The sequence below is a fragment of the Anolis carolinensis genome, chromosome 3 (assembly GCF_035594765.1).
Source record: "Anolis carolinensis isolate JA03-04 chromosome 3, rAnoCar3.1.pri, whole genome shotgun sequence".
NCBI lineage: Eukaryota > Metazoa > Chordata > Lepidosauria > Squamata > Dactyloidae > Anolis > Anolis carolinensis.
The window spans coordinates 169,924,146-169,942,477 of record NC_085843.1 but is presented as its reverse complement, the minus strand read 5'-3'; the positions used below and the strand labels follow the sequence as shown (position 1 = coordinate 169,942,477).

General features: G+C 41.1%; 1 protein-coding gene and 1 long non-coding RNA gene across 7 annotated transcripts in view; one reads left to right on the top strand and one right to left on the bottom strand.

Moving 5' to 3' along the window:
- Nucleotides 1–18,332, top strand: part of grid1 (glutamate ionotropic receptor delta type subunit 1) — a 1,053,635-nt gene that overhangs the window by 789,024 nt on the left and 246,279 nt on the right. The window lies entirely within an intron of this gene.
- Nucleotides 8,606–12,968, bottom strand: LOC134297655 (uncharacterized). Its single transcript, XR_010004476.1, has 2 exons — nt 12,713–12,968; nt 8,606–8,765 (listed from the first exon to the last, which is right to left on the bottom strand). It is a non-coding gene; the product is annotated as an uncharacterized LOC134297655 (long non-coding RNA).

The window sequence follows — 18,332 nt, the reverse complement described above, 5'->3', positions numbered from 1 at the left end:
AGCATCTGATGTGACAATCATGAGAATGCAAAAGAGTTTGGTGTTGAAATGTTGTGACAGACAGCATACTACTTGTTCATATTCGTATGACTTGTAAGTAGATTTGGCGAAGGCTCGTGGGATTTGACAATAGCTGCCAGAACATACAAAACGGGAATCTAAAGACTATTAAGCCCTAATTTTATTTCATATTATTACAGAAGCTGCCAATTTTTTCTGATTGTCTGCTTTCCACTCAAATCTTAAAGATATTACTCTTTGGACTATGAGTCCCCAAATCCCCTAAGTAGCATGAACACTAAAAATACTAGAGACAGGGCATACTGGGTGTTACGGTCCAAGAAGTAACTTTTTCAAATGTTTGGATCATACACATATTTGATTAGTAGGATGTAGGACGACGTGAGCAGAAAAAGCAATGTGTGAATGGGCTTGAAGGAAAAGATAAAAATTAAACAGGATATAATTGCTTTGCATTTAGACTGACTTAGTCTAAATTGCATTGCTGCTTTCAGCTCCAATGATATATGTGCCGATTTGTCTTATTTATTGCAGTGTATTATCTTTGCTAATACTTTTTCTGCTTTTAAAGGTATGACGTCCTTTCAAATTTCCTTACAGTGCTTGCGGTCACTCTTGCATGAAAAGGCCATTTGTTCTTCCCATATTAAACCTTGTGCTTTCATGTAGATTGTGGCTCTGAAAATTTCCTATTACTGTAAATTAATTTCACTTCATTAAGTGGATGGGTCACAGGCAAAGGAATAATAGCATTTGGAGGGAGAGAACATTGCAAAGATGAATGATGGAAGATTGGCATCCGCTGTAGCTCTAATACTGGGAAGTAGCTTTTTGTGTTAACACCATTTTATTAGCTAAGAATGTAGGCTTCTGTGTTAGAATAGTATCCTTAATATTCCTAAAGTGCTAGCAATGTGCCTGATGCTGTGCACATATTGAATTTGAAAATATTGCCTTGTGGAGGGTGAAATTAGGACTGAGTTAGTGATAGCTAAAGCTGTGGGAATGCATGTGTTGCCCACAGAGACATCATACCAAGAAAAATAAGGAAGCTGAGAACTGGGTCTTGGAGTACATCCAAAGGAAGTGGAGGAAAGGAAGAGCCAAAAAGAAAAAAAATGTATACAAGTCAAGTAGATGGACAGCTGATAAAAGAATGCCCAGGGTACTTGGAGTATTGGTGAAGGACTTAAACATGCCCACTTTGAATTCTACTCATTCTTCTTCAACTCCCATGTCATGTCACAAGTAGCCTTTGAAAGCCTCCTTAGTTTCAGACTGTGCCAAGAGTTCAAGTATAATTGGAGCAGAATTTTTAAAAATGCTGGACCAGTCATATAAAACTAACAAACATAAACAGACATTTAATGTTCAAATAAATAGCCATATAAATCTAGATCAGTGTTCAAAGGGATCTGGTAGGACCTTTGGGATTTGGGGAAAAAACATGAAAATTGGGGTTGAGAAAAAGAATGTGAAATTTCTTAGGCATGGAGTGAAATGCCTAAGAACAGACATGTATGAACAGGATGTTTGTGTGAGTACCACATAAAGCCTGAACATAAAGGGCTGTTTCTTGGTGCCTCATTTCATTTATGTGATGAATTAGACTTACCATATATACAGTAGAGTCTCACGTATCCAAGCCTCGCTTATCCAAGTTTCTAGATTATCCAAGCCATTTTTGTAGTCAATGTTCTCAATATATCGTGATATTTTGGTGCTAAATTCGTAAATAAAGTAATTACAACATAACATTACTGCATATTGAACTGCTTTTTCTGTCAAATTTGTTGTAAAACATGATGTTTTGGTGCTTAATTTGTAAAATCATAAACTAATTTGATGTTTAATAGGCTTTCCCTTATTCCCTCCTTATTATCCAAGATATTCACTTATCCAAGCTTCTGCCGGCCCATTTAGCTTTGATAAGTGAGACTCTACTGTACTCATTTATAAGGCAAATTCATTTATAAGTCGAGGGCAGGTTGGGAGCCAAAATTATGCATTTTGATGCGACCTGTGGATAAGTGAAAGGTCATTCCATACAGCAGGGAAAGTGTTTGTGTTGCCATTTTTCCACTCAGACATTCAAAAGTCCAGAAGCAGCTCTTAACCAAATAGTGCAGAGAGGGTGAATGTTTCTGTTAGGTTCTGCTGTGACAAGCTAAGCTCTTGCCTTTTTCCAATGTATTCAGAGAAGGGGGTGGTTTCTTTTTTTTAGAAGAGTTAATGTACAACACTTACATTGAGCCATGGATAGGTTGAACCAGGTTTTATCAGGTCAAGTTTTTTTAAGAAAAAAGAAATCTAGACGGAGTAAATATAGTAATGACCTTATCACAAAGGCCAAGCAAAGTGTCCAATTTCGCGTGGCTTTGCTGAGGAAAGAGAGGGGCAGCTGGGTGAATCTGTTGCCCCGTGAGCATCTCCCTCTCAGCGATGATTACACGTGAGAAATGTCACCCTTCTGGGGGGCATCCATGCTGGCTCCATTGAAGTCAGCACAACATGGGAAGCCTCTTGTATTGTGAGGAAAGTGTCCAAAGGTGCTCTGGTTAGGGACAGGACCTCCACTGGAAGTCATACAATGTCATGTGATGATCAGTGTCCAGCTCCATCCCCAAAGATGCTGGAATCATCTTAGGATGCTGAATTTGGTGAGTGTGATGAGATCAATAGTCTTCAGAAGCTTATGCTACCAGTTTCTTTCTCTCACTCTCAAAGGTGATACAACCTTTCTTTACATTCTGACATGCAACAGAGCTATGGCAACTCTTTGTAAGTGCCCACATACAATCCTTCCGTTCATAAAATGGTTCCTGGCATTATTCTTTAAACAAAATGTGTTTAAAAGCACAATGTTTTTGGGGAAAAGGCTAAAGTAATAAGGGCACATAAAATTATTAATAGTAGGAATGGATGTGAATTTGCTGTTATGTTCTAGTTACCATATTGCTCACTTGTTTATGTTTGTTAATTTTCAAGGATGCATTCCAAATCATCAGTTCCACTTCATGAGTAAGCTCTTGCTAATGAAAAGCCAAAACTGAGCTCCTCGGGAGAGGCCCTGTTGAATATCCCAACTCCTTTTGAGACTAGATTGGCGTGTACATGTGACAGCATTCTTCTGTAGTAACATTCTAACTCTTGGCAAAAGGAAGCTAGGCTGGATCTATATCAGTACTAGGCAGCTAAAATGCTGTCTTGCATAGTTTTAAAACAGCTCTGGCTGTTTTAAAAAGGTAAAGGTAAAGGTTTCTCCTGACGTTAAGTCCAGTCATGTCTGACTCTGGGGGTTGGTGCTCATCTCCATTTCTAAGCCGAAGAGCCGGTGTTGTCCGTAGATACCTCCAAGGTCATGTGGCTGGCATGACTGCATGGCGCGCCGTTACCTTCCCGCTGGAGCGGTACCTATTGATCTACTCACATTGGCATTTTTTCGAACTGCTAGGTTGGCAGGAGCTGGAGCTAACAGCAGGAGGATTTGAACCTGGAACCTTTCCGTCAGCAAGTTCAGCAGCTCAGTGCTTTAACGCACTTCGCCACCGAGGAGAAGTGCGTTAAAACTGGCTGTTTTAGTAATGTGGTAATGTGTATTTTTTTAAAAAAAAATAGTTATTTTCTTTTAAAATGTACATTTTGAATGACTTTATCCATTGTTCATTCATTGGGGGCCTGACTGACTGAAAAGGGATATGGAAATGCCAAACAAACAAGTCACACAACAGAGGTGATTATAGAAGTATCACTTTGCATTTTGGGGTTTCTCTTTGAACAAACATAGAACCCTCATTTAGCATTTTCCAAAGAAAATGTAATGAAAGATGGATCCTCCAAGTTTTTGTACTGTGTCTTTAGGTTTCAGCTATTGAAATTGAAATGAATGAGCACTTTATAAAATTTCTGTAACATTAATTTACAGTGTGCAGACTGTGCAAAATTTAATAAACAGCAAAATGGCTTATGTATCCTAGTCATTTCTACCTCCATAGAAGTCAGCCAAAAATCTTATTCTTCTTGAAAGAGCTAGACAGGAATTGTCCAAGAGGAAAGGCCAATATATGGATTCTGGAGAAGGATGGTAAATTGAGCTAATGAAGAAAAACAGAGGACAATTAAGATGATGGGAGGTTTAGTGAGATAATGTTCTGAGCACAAAATGTTGTCTCCCAGGGCTGATTATTGACATGGACTATAGCTCTGAGGTATTTAAATTTGATGGAAATGGTGAAATATTTTTTAAGGAGAAAGGAACCAGGAAATCGGTAGTTTGAATGATTCTTCCCTTTCCTTTGAAGGCACATTACTCTTGGAGAAACTTGCTGGGAAATGCATCATTACACTGAAATAGGCATGCAGGAAGCCTGTCATTTCTGTAGATTTTCTTCTTTCCTGTCATTGCTAATGTGATATTCACAAATGTGGATACATATTTTGTAGAACAAATGTATAAAAGATTGTTTTGAACTGTGCAGGTTACTTGCTTTGGGCTGGGTCATTTTTGTATGTTATCTTCAGTGGTTTTCGATCTGGCTTCTCCAATAACTTCAGAATTAAGATCATCCTGATCTCCCTGAGGGAAGATTTGTGTCTGGAGATCCACAGGGGAGCATAGTTTTGTAATTTCCAGTTTGGACTATTTTAGTACAATTTATGCATAGCTGTTTTTAAAGATGACTCAGAACTCACAAATGGCCTACTTTTTTCCTCAAGGGGAATGCAATTCTATGTAGTATTGGTTCAGAGCCTTTGGTATCCCTCGAGACCTTGAGCTAGAATAATCTGCCCTAGGCTTATGGTAGCCTCTACCTCTACCAATATAGGAAGGACAATGAAATATTAAATTTAGACCCCAGAAATAGCACCTCAAACCTTGCATGTCTGGATCTGATTTCAAATGACCCAAAGTTATCAATCCTTACAAATGTCTTATTTGGAGGAAAGCATGATTAAGACTTTCAATTTGCAGTTCTCTTTGTAATCTTATTCTGCTGCTTTCTAATACACACAATTTTAAGATCTCACATCATAAATTTGCCATGTGAACATTTATCCCTCCACATTTTGTGGAACTAGGGGCATGGGCCCCCCATGAAAATCATAATTAAAAAGAAAGACATTGCTTTATTTTTAAAAATTTCTGGACTTCCAATATGTCATTTTAGTCAACTTCCACAGGAAGCTGACCATAGAATTGCAATGAAGGGCTTTGAGTTTTCTAAAGAGATGTTCTTTCCGGAAATCTCTAGGTCATCTAGCAGGACTGTAGGAAGTTGACCATAGTAACACACTGGATGACCTAGAGATTACTAGAAAGAACATTTTTAAAAATAAAATCCATAAATAATCAAATTCACAAAAATGAAAGCCACAAACTTGGAGGGGCAACCATATTGTAAATTAAAGTTTTTGTACATGTATATTATTAGAGCTAGCATGTTGTATTGGTTTGAGTATTGGACTAGGACTACAAGGCACAAGGATTCAAATCCTTACTTTATCAGGGAACTCTAATGGATGGCCTTTAACCTCATGCTCAAAGGAAGTTTCCTCAGAACAGATCTTGCCAAGAAAACTCCATGATAGTTTAACCTTAGAGCCACCATAGATCAGAAACAACCTGAAAGTACACAATAATAGCAGCAACAACAATAACAACAGTTATTGTTTTTTTGTTACTGTTTTCGCAATTCAGTCCAAGGATCTTCTCAGATGCAGTCTTCTCTGTATCTTCTCCTCATTTCTCTATGTTGCCAAAAGAGAGTCCCAAGGAGCTTATCACATGATACAATGCAACATCCAGTGCGACTCAGTGGCCTCCATTTCAGCAGTGTGAAGAAACAAAACCCAGAATTGCTTTGGAGGAGATGGATGTTACCTGACTCCTTATTGAAGAACATGAAGAGAAAGTCAGGAAAGGATGGGAAAATATGTGGGATGGGAGGTCATCCTAGAAGACAGGGAAAGGTGCTAGGGAACAAAGGAGAATGGTTCCCTCTGCTTTCCCCCTCTTTCCTCCCCCTTTATCCTGCCCATCTGATGATGTCCCTGGTGTGATTCATACATTATTAGATTTAGTTGTTGTGATATGAGTGCTATAATGCTAGTCATATCTAGGCAGCATGACCATCGGTTACTTTTGAAGAGCACTAATGCTCACACTGTGTGGACCATAACAAACTGCGACATGTGCTTGGTGGTATGGGGATACCAAGTCACCTTGTCTGTCTCCTGAGAAATCTGTATAAAGACTAAGTAACCACAGTAAGAACAGACCACGGAACAACAGACTGGTTCAAGATTGGGAAAGGAGTACGGCAGGGCTGTATACTATTGCCTTACCTATTCAACTTGTATGCAGAACACATCATGTGACGTGCGGGGCTTGACGAATCCAAGGCTGGAGTTAAAATTTCTGGAAGAAACATTAACAACCTTAGGTATGCAGATGATACCACTCTGATGGCTGAAAGTGAGGAAGAGCTGAGGAGCCTTATCACCAAGATGAAAGAAGAAAGTGCAAAAGCCGTGCTGCAGTTAAACATCAAGAAAACCAAGATCATGGCAACCAGACTGATTGACAACTGGCAAATAGAGGGAGAAAACGTGGAGGCAGTGACAGACTTTATATTTTTAGGTGTGAAGATCACTGCAGATGCAGACTGCAGCCAGGAAATCAGAAGACGTCTACTTCTTGGGAGGAGAGCAATGGCCAACCTCGATAAAATACTGAAAAGCAGAGACATCACACTGGCAACGAAGGTCTGCATAGTGAAAGCAATGGTATTCGCCATAGTAACCTATGGCTGCGAGAGCTGGACCATAAGGAAGGCTGAGCGAAGGAAGATAGACGCTTTTGAACTTTGGTGCTGGAGGAAAATCCTGAGAGTGCCTTGGACCGCAAGAAGATCCAACCAGTCCATCCTCCAGGAAATAATGCCCGGCTGCTCACTGGAGGGAAGGATATTAGAGGCAAAGTTGAAGTATTTTGGTCACATCATGAGAAGACAGGAAAGCTTGGAGAAGATCATGATGCTGCGGAAAATGGAAGGAAAAAGGAAGAGAGGCCTACCAAGGGTGAGATGGATGGACGGTATCCTTGAAGTGACTGGCTCAACCTTGAAGGAACTGGGGGCGGCAACAGCCGACAGGGAGCTCTGGTGTGGACTGGTCCATGAGGTCACGAAGAGTCGAAAACGACTGAACGAGTGAGATGATGACGAATGCTCACCTAAGGAATTGAAGGACCCATTGGAACTTTGGATGATGTTGGGAGCACTTTTATGGGCCCCATCTACACTTCCATATAATCCAGTTTCAGAATGCAGATTAACTGCATTGAACTGGCAGTGTAGACTTCTATAAAACAGTTCAATGAAGTTAATCTGCATTCTGAAATTAGATTAAATGGCAGTGTAGATGGGGCCATGGTGTCCCTTGATGCTATATGATATTGTATACAAATCATCTGTCTGTCATCCGCTTCCTGTTCATTGTTGCTATATTTTGCGGCCTTTTTTTGATTGACTTGCCTGTTAAATCAGTTGAGTGTAGTTAAAATAGGAAAATATGTCTCTGAGCAATATGATACATATTTGAATTGTTGCGGTGCACTATCTTCTGCCTTTAATCATTGTTTTCCCCCCATGGATTAAATGATATGCTTTCAGACCTGCTGCCTGTCTAAAAGACTCATGCACACTAGAAAATTTGTAGTTTATGCAGCGTAAACAGGGAATATCATTGATATTTTGACATCTCTGCAGATGGGCATTTTTCCGTCAGCAGGTTTTGGAATTTAAAATACATTGAGGCTATTTTGTACTCAAAAGATACCTTGTTGGCTGGTGTTGGGATTTAGTTTTCAAAAACATACTAACACTTTCTTATGGAAACTGGCTTCAAATGTTTGAATACTTTGTACTTTTCTAGTGAAAATAAATTCCCATGTAACAATTTTTACTCAGCATGTATAGGCTTTTAATATGTGTAGTGGTCTCATCTTGCTGCTACTTTGCCTACACTCAAATAATTGTGGAAGATATGAATTGGGGGAAAATCAGGCCATATGTGCATAATCTAACCGTTTACATCAGTTTTTGTGTGAGCACTTAGTGTAAGCAAACACCAAATTCAACCAAACCCATGAGAGCCAAGATGGTAATTAGTTGACGTGATGCAGACAAACAGTTTAATATTTTGTGTCTTTCGGGCTGTGTGGCCATGTTCCAGAAGCATTCTCTCCTGACGTTTCGCCCACATCTATGGCAGGCATCCTCAGAGGTTGTGAGGTAACCTCTGAGGATGCCTGCCATAGATGTGGGCGAAACGTCAGGAGAGAATGCTTCTGGAACATGGCCACACAGCCCGAAAGACACACAACAACCCTGTGATCCTGGCCATGAAAGCCTTCGACAACACAGTTTAATATTTTAATACAGTTGCAGCACAACTGGTCTTTCTAATGTTTTTACATCAGCTAACTCCTTTGGAGGAATCAAAGTTTGTGCTTCCATGCTTTCAGTCACATCAGTTGTGTGTGACCTAAGGCCAAATTCACTTTCAGATCCACACACTGGGCTGAATGCAAGGCTGCCTTTTTTTACTTGCTGCTATTTCTTTCCTTTTGAGTTGTGAAGTATAAAGTAGGAGAAAATTGTATCACATTATTGCCACTTGCAAACACAGCCAACACCATTTGTAATATTATCCATTTGGCTTCTTGTCCTGAGGTAAGGGTGCTGAAATGATAAAGAAAGGATTAGAAAAGAGAAAATCTTGGGAAAATATGAACACAAAATGTTCCAGTCTATTAAATGAGCTAGCCATTGTCATTTTCAATAGTATGTAATTCAGTTGATGTGCCAAAAACTCCAACTTTACCATGTCCATCTACTGCAGTTCAATCTTAGGCCCCTTCCACACAGCTGTATAAAATCACACAATATCTGCTTTGAACTGGGTTATATGGCAGTATGAACTCAGATATTTTTTTTTTCGTGTCAGGAGCAACCGGAGTTGCTTCTGGAGTGAGAGAATTGGCCGTCTGCAAGGACGTTGCCCAGGGGACGCCTGGATGTTTTGATGTTTTACCATCCTTGTGGGAGGCTTCTCTCATGTCCCCGCATGGAGCTGGAGCTGATAGAGGGAGCTCATCCACGCTCTCCCCGGGTGGGATTCGAACCTGGCAGCCTTCAGGTCAGCAACCCAACCTTCAAGTCACAAGGCTTTTATCCCCTAGGCTCCATAAACTCAGATAACCCAATTTAAACCAGATACTGTGGATTATCTGCCTTGATATTCTGGGTTATATGGCTATGTGAAAGAGCCCTTAGTAAGACTGTTTACTTTTGAGTAATCAAGAGGGAAAACCTGAAGGTAAAAAGTAAAACACAAATGTTGTCAGGTTTTTGGACCTACCATTTTGGGCATTGCCGGGTAGAATTCAGCTTCATGTATAGATTTGTGGTATATACTGAGGTTTCATTCTAGGACTGCGCTACCATCGATACCAAAATCTATGAATGCTCATCTCATTATATGCAATAGCAAAGTAAAATACTGTTCCTTATATAAAATGACAATGATGAAATGAGTCTACACTGCCAGATAATCCAGTTCAAAGCAGATAACTCGGAAGCAGAAATTGGATTGTATGGCAGTGTTCATATTCCCATCCACACCATGATATGGATTTAGTCTGCTGGGTTTCAACTTCAATGACTTATATTTAGTGACCATGCAACTAGATAAAGACTAATGATGATGGTGATTATGATATTAATTTTATTTCTTACCCGCCTCTCCTTGCTCAAATCAGGTTACAGCATAGCTAAAAAATTTATCATCATAACCATTTTATAAAATGCACATATTTCTACAAAACACAAATTAAAATACACAGAACAAAAATTAAAATGCAAGACAAAAGTTTAAAATTCATGATTAAAACTGGCTGAGTAGGCCTGCTGGAAGAGATAGGTCTTCAGATGTGGTTTAAATTCTGAGAGCTCATTTAGCTGTCAGATCTCACAGGGTGCTTCCAGACAGGCAAGGAATGCATTCCAAAGTGCATTTTATAAATCTGTTTTGGCTTACATTTCTGCCCCCCCCCCCCAAAAAAAAACCCAGGCTTTTCCAGAGGGGTGTCATGCCATCCCAGTAACTACTACAGTAACTAGTCCTGGAGCTTCTCAGGGGCGTATCCCCACAGGCCCAATATGCTATTAAACCCAGGCCTTTCAAGGAAGGCCCGGATCTAATGGGGTATCTAACCAATTCAGCTTTACTGGAGGTGTCATTTGGATGCCTCCTGTAAAACCGAGACAAGTCTTGGTTTAAAGTCCTGTCTGGATAGGCCCTTAGAAGTCGCTAAGGAAAGTACAGTAGAGTCTCACTTATCTGACTTCCGCTTATCCGACACTCCATATTATCCGACGCTGTCTAGTGGCCAATTAGAGACATTGCATCCTTCACTCAATCCAAGGTGAGAGCTGTGGCTCTTTTCTGTTCGAAAAAACTGGAAGGAGGAAAGTGCATATCGGAAGGGAAGGGAAGGAAGGGTGGTGAATCATCCCATCGGGGGCCCATTTGTATGCGAGGGAGGGAGGGAGGAAGGGAAAAAAAGGAAACGCGATGGCTCTCCCTCTCCCTCCCTCTTTCTTTTGGCGCATGCAGAGCCTCGTGTCTCCAAACCGGCCTTGTTTCCAAATGAATGGAGGAAAAGGGCTCATGATTGAAAGGAAAGAATGGGGGGGAGCCAAAGCAGCAGGCCCGGGCTTGAGAAAGGGTCACAGGCAAGGCCAAGTCAGGGCTGGCGAGTGGGGCGGGGGGCTGGCTGCCTTCTGTCGTCTCCTTACCTGGGCTGGTGGGCGGAGGACTCCCCTTTCCTCCTGCACACACATACACTTTGCTCCAGATCCCCCTCTCTCTCCTTCTCCCTTCCTTTTTCTCCGCCACCCACTCTCTCTTCTTCTTCATCCTCCTCCTCCTCCTCCTTTTACCCATCAGCCTTGCAGCAACTTGCACTTCTGGCCTCCTCCTCCTCCTCTTTTAACCCGGGCAAGGAACATTAGAGGCATAGTACCCTAGAAACACAAGAGACCCCCTCCTCCCTTCAGAGGCTCTCCAGCCCAGCCCCGTTCTGCCAGGCTGGAAGGCACAAGCCAAGCCCTCCTCCCAACACAGAGCCACCCAGCTCCAGGTGAGATTCTGGAGACAGTTGACCAATATCAAATATTTAGCAAATTTTGGTTTTCCGGTGTTGCCATTGCTCTGCTCAATATGGGATTCTAGAGATGATTAATCTACAGTATATCAGTGTGTTCCAAGCTCTGGTCTTCCAAGGGTTTTGGATTTCAAACAGGATGTTTTGGTGCTTAATCTGTAAAACCATAATGTAATTTGACATTTAATAGGTTTTTCTTTATGCCTCCTTATTATCCAACATATTCACTTATCCAACATTCTGCCAGCCCGTTTATGTTGGATAAGTGAGACTCTACTGTACTACCAAGCTGTAGGAGAGCATATTCTTTCATTCCATTTTTCTTCTTTTCATTCTAGGATTCTGACAAGTCTGGATAACTGTTGTTTTTTTTAAAAAAAAAAATTTCTGTAGCGAGAGTGGTCTATGTTATTTTATTCTAATATGGCTTTCTACATTTCAAATATGTTTGCACTAATTATAGTCCAGCTTTGTATTTGCCTAGTAGGAGTGTGAAGAATGTTGTCAAATCAAGACACTTTTCTCAGAAAATAGTTTAAAACTATGAAGTTGTTTTCTCTTCAAATTGTTTTTGTGAAAAAATGTATTTGCTAATGTACAAATTGTCTAGTACAAGTGTCCATGAAGCACTTAAAACTGTTTATTTTGTTTTATATTAATTTCACAGTGAATTATCTATTTGTTAGAGTATATTGGAGATGCTCAAGAAGGTACTGTTGCACTGGCAGTCACGAGTGAAAGGGAAGGCACCCTTTCTCTCATCAAAAGGGAAGGAAACATACTTTCCTCTCCATGGTCGAGGAGGAAGCACCTTCTGGTGCTTCCCCTCCAGTTTGGGAGGAATGTAGGTGGGGCCTGCTATGGGTCATCTGATGGTGCTCGGCAGGCTCTGTCCAAGCCACTGAGAAAAGTGGCAAAACAGGGCTATTTTGCCCTGTGTGAAGAGGTTCGTAAAGTTGTTGTTCTTCTGGATTTTGAGGTGAATTATTAACAATATATAAATCAATGTGGTCCTTTAAATCTAGATAACACTTTTTCTTTGGTATATTGTATTATGATTTCTACCTAGCTGCCTTGAGTTGGGAGAAACGCAGGATAAAATAAATAATAATAAAAACAATAAACTATGATAAACATGCTTAGCTTGCTACAAGCATTTGAGTTTATTTTAGAAGACATAAAAACAGGCATTTGAGTTTAATCTATATGATAATGGACACTTTCAGGGATGAGAGCAATGTCTGTGCAGCAACTGCACCAAAATATGGATTTGAGCCTTACTTGTTGCGGTTACAAATGGAAATATTTTTGCCCACACATATAGAATGAAGGATGACTTTTAACAAGTTATTATAGAGGAAGAAATAAACACACCAAACTATTCTATGAATCCCAGTTCCTAATATTTCTGTATGTCTTAAATCTAAAATCCCAAACAGAGACAGAAGCTGGAAACCTCACCTTTTTGGACTGCAAATCCAAGAATCCTCCAGTTAGATGTCCAGTTTGTAGCTAGATGGAAGATTCCAAAGGTTTGGTCATATGTAGAGCTGTGATTTCACCAGCTCCTGAGCTCCCCCAAATATACCATCAGGGTACTGCAGAGATTTTTTTTATCCCCCCATACAGTTCTTTGGGCACAGGTGACTTATCCTCTTGGGAGCAGCAGCACTGCCACTGTTTGTCAGCCTGGACCTTGCTGGCAATGTCACTTGTGGTGAGGTCACAATAGGGGATCCAGCTATGTGATCACCAGGAACAATGTTGCCAGCAAGGATTTTCCAGGGAGCTGCTTCTGACTAGTGATACCAGTGGCATCACTAGGTCTTTTTGACATGTGGGCACTATATCATCCTGGATCCAGCTGTCCACACTTCAAAAACATTGGGGTTCATGCAAAAAACTCTCTTATTAATCAAAATCTTGCCTTTTGGCAAGAAAGGAGGGCAGAAAGAGAGGAAAATAGGCCAGTTCTCTTAATGCTTGTAAAATAGACAGTTCCATGAAGAGTTTGGCATTCTTATCAATTTTGTAGGAAGATATTAAAGACTTTTCTGTTTGAATGGAGAAGGATGGTGTTGACAAAGAAGACAAACAGTGATAGTCAGTCCTAAGTACATGCTTTATATCTTTTGACATAAAAAAAACTATTCAGCTTGGGTTCACATTATTTGAAGGACCATATTATTTGAAGGAGCCGTGCGAGTCCATCTGACGAGACCCTTCCCTATGCTGTTACCTTCTCTAGGTTGCTTCATGGGTACAAGTGAGAGGGTCTGTTCCTAGACTTTGGGACTCCCAGCCTAGGAAGGCCATAATGTAAAACAGACTGAGCAGGAACCTGATGAGGATGATGTACTGTGGCAGGTGGTGTAGCAAAATGACTTTGAAAGATGTAGCAAGCTGTGAGAGAGCATCAACTTGGTATAGCGGTTTGAGGGCTGGACTTGGAAACCAACTGGGTGACACTGGGCAAGTCACAGTCTCTCAGGCTGAAAGGAAGGCAGTGTTTAGCCCCCTCTGAACAATAATTGCAAGAAAACCACATGATAAATATGTCTTAAGACTGCATCACATTGAAGTGCAAAAAGTGGGTGATAATGGGTGGATTTGCCAGACAGTGTGGCGAATCTGGCAGGCAGCGGGGAAAACTGTCCCCCCACACCCCACATCGCCTGTAATGGCACTTTCCCCATCCCATGGGGGAAAGTGTCACCACCTGGCTTATCCCTACACTGGTCCCATTCTTTGTCAGTGAGAACACAGAAAGCCTCCCATGTTCTCTGGGCAGCGTCCTAGGATGCTGCCAGGACACTGGGATGAGCCCCACTGGAAGTGGCGCTGAATCATGTAATGAGCTCTAGCAGGCTCCATCCTCTCAGCATCCCTGGATGCTGAAAAAAGTCAAATGTGATGACATCCTTAGAGTTGTCATAAGGCAGAAACGACTGCAAGGGACATAGCAACAAGCAACCTATTGTTGTAATGCAGGAAATTCTTTAATTGAGATTTAGTTCATTATGGAGGGTCAACTGTCACCATCAGAGGCGGTTCAACCACCAGGCCAACTAGGCAATTGCCTGTGGCGCCATCTTGTTGGGGGCGCCATTGAGGCAACTCCTGTCTCCTGCGGCCTGTCTCCGCAAGGTATTGAACTGCTTTTTCTGTTGATTTGTTGTAAAACATGATGTTTTAGTGCTTAATTTGTAAAATCTTAATGTAATTTGATGTTTAATAGGCTTTTCCTTAATCCCTCCTTATTATCAAACATTTTCACTTATCCAACGCTTTTATTTTTCAGTGATTGGTTTGGGGGGGGGGGGGGAGGTGCGCCAAAATTCTGTTTGCCTACACTTGAAAAATACCTAGGGATGGCTCTGGTCACCATCTTTGCAAATACACTGTGAGTGGATATGCGAGCCATTTCAGCACCTTTTAAATCAGGGGACAGCCATCACAACTCTGTTTTACCTATTGGAGTATGGGTATTGCCTTCTATTTTATTTACTTATTTTGTTTTCTAATTACATGGGAATGTTTTAAATCATTCTGATTATCTTACAGCTTTTTAAAAATGACTTCATTCAACCCAAGAATTTTGGATGTAGGGTGGTACACAAATATTTCAATAAATTGATATATAAATACATTCCATATTCCTAACAAATAAATCATGTGTTATCTTTTGTGCTAGCTGTAGCCTTTGGAATAGCCTTCAGAATGAATTGTGGTAGGTAGTTTTATTGTGAACTACTATGGTTACAATTTTATACGAAGAAGTAGCATATGAATTCATTAAATGAAAAGCCAGTATGGTGTAGTGGTTTGAGCATTGGAGTATGACTCTGGAGAACAGGGTTCAAATCTCCAATCAGCCATGGAAACCCAGTGAGTGACTGTAGGCTAGTCACATTCTCTCAACCGCAGATGAAGGCAAAAGCAACCCCCCTCTGGACAAATCTTGGCAAGGAAATCTCTTGATACATTTATTTTAGTGTCACCATAAGTTGGAAATTACTTAAAGGCACATAACAGCAAAACAACAAACAAATACATTTGCTCTAACCCAGGTTCTACAAGTTAAATCTATTCATATTCCTATATGCAAAATTCCTAAATATTAACTAATATAGAGAATAATGGTTTTGTGTAAACTTAACAAAGTAGTGTCACAATAATTTAGGTTTTGACATTTAAGTTGAACTTTTTGCCATCAAATCACTGAACAATTTAATCTGCAGTGAACCAAATTGCTCTGAGATGGGGTTATACTAGATTTGTTGGCCACATAATCCAATATGTGTGCAGTGCACCAAGTAAAGACTCTGTGCCCGTACAAGTACTTTATTACAATTTCATTTATCCTTGGTTTCAAATTCAAGAATCAGCATTAAACATCTGGAGAACAAGTTGAACAAAGAAAGGGCTTTTCATTCTTCCCCCAGCCTTTAATAAATAATGAGGTTTGTGTTATTAAGTCCTTATCTGAATGGTGAAAGACTGCCACTTTAGCCGCTGTTGCCTTAAAAATTTTTAAACACCTTAATCTTTTAAAAACAGTTTAGCTTGGGATCAAGAAATAGCATTGAGGCTGACAACCTGCCTGCCAAGTTCTGGGATGATGCAATTTGGAATGATGGAGATATTACACCTAGAATGTCTGAGTTTCTAATAGAAATGTCAACTCAATATTAACTCCAGAAGTGCTATTGCAATTTGGAATGGCTTAAATGTACTTTCTGAAATTCGATGTTTTTCCTCAGGCTTGTGCAGTCGCAGTAGGATTTCTTCTTCACTGCTGACATGTTCCGTGGCCTACCTGCTTGTGTGGCACTTTTCTCCAAGGGATAACTGCTTGCATCATATATACATGTATGTTTTGACTAGTGTACTTGTGCCCACTTTTGCAGTGAGAGTATGAGTGGATCAGAAAGCATATATAGCATTTGCTCAGCTGCAAGTTATATTTAGAAAATGTGATCTTATCTGTCTGTAGTCTTGATGTGTGTTATAGCACATACAGACTCTGCAAATACAGAGGAAAAAATAATTGCTCTATAATTAGATCAATGGGATGGCACTGCTGCAAGATGTTATTTCTGGGACTCACTTAGCACGAATGTCAATCCCAGATTTATATTCGGTGTATTCATTAGAAATTTCTCATGAAATCAGCACAACATCAGTTGTCAGCATGGTGCAACATCTTTCCAGGAGGTAAATTGTTATGAGTTGCATGACCGCCATCTGTCTATGCTTTGAAATATTTCTCCAAATATTTTCTCAGTCACATGCCCACCATTGTAAAGAAACCATGGGCTGGTTTACACATTCACATTTAATCATGTGATAAGGAAGGTGGGTCAAGCCAATTCTTAGTGGGACTGTCTTCCATCTGGAAACTGATGTCCTCACTGTGAAAGAATATGCAGATCCAGAATAGGTCTCTACAGTCACCTACGGACCCACCGCCAAGACCGTACACTTGGAAGGCAATCATACTCAGCCATGAGTGTGAATTGCCACAGGATGGATTTGGAGCCACAGTTTCATAGTGTCTTCATTCCTTCATGGAAGGGCAAACCCAGAAGATGATGCTGAGGGACCACTGTTCAAACCCTATTGGCCTGTGAGCTCCCTCTGGGATTAGTTCTGCCACCGTACTATTTCTATAGATGAAACTGCTGGGAGAGATTGTCCAGAGTTTTGGGATACTGATGACATCACCTCTCTTACTCATTCCCACTTCAAAGAAGCAGTTTTGGTCCTAAATCGGTGCCTGTGATCAGTAATGAACTAAATCAGGTATGGGCAAACCCAGGCCCGGTGGCCGGATGCAGCCCCTTGGGATCTTTTCACAGGCCCTCCTTTCTCTCAGCATCCTATCCTTCCTTCTCTCTTTCCTTCCTCCATCCATCCTTCCCTTTCTTCCTTCCCTCTTTCTCCTTCCATCCTCCCCTTCCACCCTTTTGTCCTTCCTTCCCTCTTTCCTTCCTCCCCCATTCCCTCTCTCTCTCTTTCCCCTCCCTCCCTCCCTCCCTCCCTCCCTCCTTTCCTTCTGTTCAGCCGAGAGAAGAGAAGGTAGAGAAAGGAGCATGATAATCATGTTTCAATATTTACACGGGTGTCCCATTGAGGAGGGGGGGGGGGAGAGAGAGTTTCTGCTGCTCTAGAGACCAGGGCACAAGTAAGCAATGGTTACTTGGCAGGGAAAGTGATTAAACAGAAAAGATTAGGAAGAACTTCCTGGGGAGTGGCATAGACTGCTTGGAAGTGTGATGGAGTCTCCTTCTCAGGAGGCTTTTCTGCAGAGGCTGACTATCAAGAGTGCTTTGATTGTGCCTTTGTGCATGGCAGGGGGTTGGACTCAATAGCTCTTGGGGGTCTCTTCCAGCTCTAGGATGATATATGTATTCCAAAAGCAATACAGAATCTAATGGATACACCTTTTCTCTCCCATCCTGACCATAGCTAACCCTTTTGGGATACAAATGTTTCCTGTCTTTCCTTTACTTTCTGCCTCCAAAAGAGAAGAGGAAGGGGAGGAAAGAGCAGGGAGGGTGTTAGCGTGGGGTGTCAGAGTGTGTACCGAGTAGGTTTCTTTAAAACACCATCAGTCATCTGCTCCAACACCCTGATGAATTGGTTGCAATCGTCTGCCACACCAATTCCTCTGTTCAGTGTCAGACTCAACGACATCTCTAGTTTAAAGTCCAAACATTTATTTCAATATCTACAAACATATTTACAAAGCATAGCAAAAGCCATCGCTCTGAGCTGGCATTTCTCTTCAGCCTCTTGCCTCAGCAAGCACCAGCTCAACATACACATTTAAAAAAAAGCACATTCCTCAGTCCGAAGGAAGTTGCCGACCTCCAAGGCCAGAAATCATGCCTGATAGGTCAACAGCAGTCACGACAGGCTGTTAGTCAAAACTAGCCTGCTGTTAACTGTTTCATTACTGAAACACTCACTCTTGCAAAACAGCAGAAAACACTTGATTTACATTTCATACACATACAACCATAATCCAACAGAGGGGACTTGGGGAGAATCCCCTTCCAGCCCACCCACCCTGCTC